The 2,292-nt window shown below is 50.2% G+C and overlaps 1 protein-coding gene across 1 annotated transcript in view; it reads right to left on the bottom strand.

The window, feature by feature from the left end:
* The window catches only part of LOC108794007 (cryptochrome-1-like), a 16,474-nt gene that overhangs the window by 6,095 nt on the left and 8,087 nt on the right, over positions 1 to 2,292 (bottom strand). The window lies entirely within an intron of this gene.

The following is a 2,292-nucleotide window of genomic DNA, read 5'->3' as shown; positions in this document are numbered from 1 at the left end:
AGGTGAAAGTGCGCTGTATTCCATAGAACGGCACAGAAGGAAGTGTCACTGACTGCGCTGGTCTCACATTATGGGTCAGGAACAGTTCGTCTCGCTCACAAGGCACGGTGACAGCTGAGCCAGGAGGTTTGTTTTGTAAACAAAGCCATGTGACTCCAGCGGCAGTCAACAACGCTGATCACATGGCTTTGTTTACAAAACAAACCTGCTGGCTCAGCTGTCACAGCGCCTTGTGAGCGAGACGAAGAAGCCAACGGGTTCCCGATCCATAATGTGAGACCAGCGCAGTCAGTGACACTGCCTTCTGTGCAGTTCTATGGAATACAGCGCAGTTTAACCTTTGAAAACAAACCTGCTGGCTCAGCTGCCACCGTGCCTGTGAGCGAGACGAAGTGACAGCTGAAGCGATCAGGCTGCGACTGTTACACTGCAATACAGACAGTAAAAGTTAAAAAAAAACCTCATAGTTTGAGCCGACGTGTGACAATGAAACTGTCACGCGTCGGCTCAATAGACCGGGAAGTGAGGGAACACATACCAGTGCTCGCTCACTTCTCGATCATGTCCCTGCAGAGAGCCGTGACTGTCACTCACGGCTCCCCGCAGGGATTACTCCCCGCTCTGATCCTCCAGCGCTGACTGGCGGAACGGACGGGGGAGGGGGCGGGTACAGCTGTCTCTGCCTCTAGATAGGCAGAGCCGGCTGTCAATCACGCAGCTGGGTGGATCTCGGCAGTAATGTCGGGATCCGTCCCGGCTGCGGCGGTCTCAGTATACCGCGAGCTGTAGGGTGACGGGAGGACGCTAGTTTGTGTCATCCCATGACCCTTAGGAGAACTATGGGGAAAGACACTGACCCCCCATAGTTCTCCTTTAAAACATCCTTTAGGTATGCAAATGACCAATAGAGTTCTAGTCATGTTACCTGATGGGTACTGGGCGCCTAGCCTGTAATGGGCCGGGGTCATGAATTGGGTTTAACAGCATTCAGACAATAAGGAGGACCCGAGGATTCAGCTGCCATGGCATACATGGGCAAAGGATTAATACCAGGGGGGAAATTGCAGACACCCAGGAGGGAGGCGTGTCCTGCGCGTCGTTTTCATGTTCATATTGAGTTACAGTAAAAGAAACAATAATAATATAAAAGGGGGAATTTATCAAAACTGGAGCAGATTTGCACGGCAACCAATCAGCTTCTCTCTCTCATATTCAAATCTTACCTGAGCAAACTGAAGAGAGATGCTGATTGGTTGCCATTGTCAACTGCTCCAGATTCTGTCTGCTCCACTATTGATAAAATTCCCCCCAAAGTGCTTCATTGGGATAAAACTTCCCCGACCCATAATCTGAAATCCTGACCTTTCATGTCGTCCTTGGTTGGTGCTTTGCAGGGCCGCTTTGGGGGTCCGATGGATTGCAGCACAGTCTGCAGGCGGACATAAGTCAGCGGGGGCTTCCCGTTGTTCTCGGCGATGACCCTGCGCATGCAGCACACGTGTTACACGCAGTACATAGGAAAATACATGTGCAAGGAGAAGAGACCCATGGATGACACCCGTCAAGGGGAACATGCATCCCGCTACAAGAGCGCAGACTGTAGAGAATCGAAATCTGCACAAGTGTAGGTGTGAGGGCAATGCATAGAGAAGCATAGGGACCTAGTGATGACATCACCGGGTCTACAATAAGGTATGTCATTAAAATGAAAAGTTTACATTTAAAAAAGGTGGGAGGCGGAGCCAGGGAAGGCAGAATAAACTTGCAGTAACCAGACACATGCCACTAGGGGGAACCCTCAGAAGTTCACAGTCAATGTATAAGGAACTCACCTTTCTACATCATAGAGGGTGTTTGAGACCCTCTGTATGACCTCCACGTTGTGTTCAGCCGCCAGCCTCTCTATTTCCGCATCCCGCTGCTTGGCGAACGGCTCGGTGTCCACCTCGAAGGTCAGCCGGGTCACCTTCCACTTCTTGAAAAGCGCAGGGAAGACCTCTGCTGGTTTCCCTCTCACCACGAAGAGCCTGAGAGGAAGAGAAACAAACAGATTTGTATTGCGGTCTGTATCCCTATTGGGCAAGGCTACCCTTATTTCCTGTCAGGACAGGAAGTGAGAGGAAATCTCTTCCATTGGGAGAAAAATTTAAAAAAAACAAATTTTTAGGAGAGTGGGGAAGGGTTAGAATTTCTGTCAATGGGAACTAGGGTTTCAGTTTTAGGGTTTGAGGGTTAGAGCTGGATAGAGAAATATAGAGGATTAAAAGGAGAACTATGAGGGGGGGGGGGGGG

Source organism: Nanorana parkeri, unplaced genomic scaffold (genome assembly GCF_000935625.1).
Source record: "Nanorana parkeri isolate BGI_ZX_2015 unplaced genomic scaffold, ASM93562v1 scaffold802, whole genome shotgun sequence".
Classification (NCBI taxonomy): Eukaryota; Metazoa; Chordata; class Amphibia; order Anura; family Dicroglossidae; genus Nanorana; species Nanorana parkeri.
Note: the sequence above shows the minus strand (reverse complement) of the source record. Positions and strands in the feature narration are given on the sequence as shown.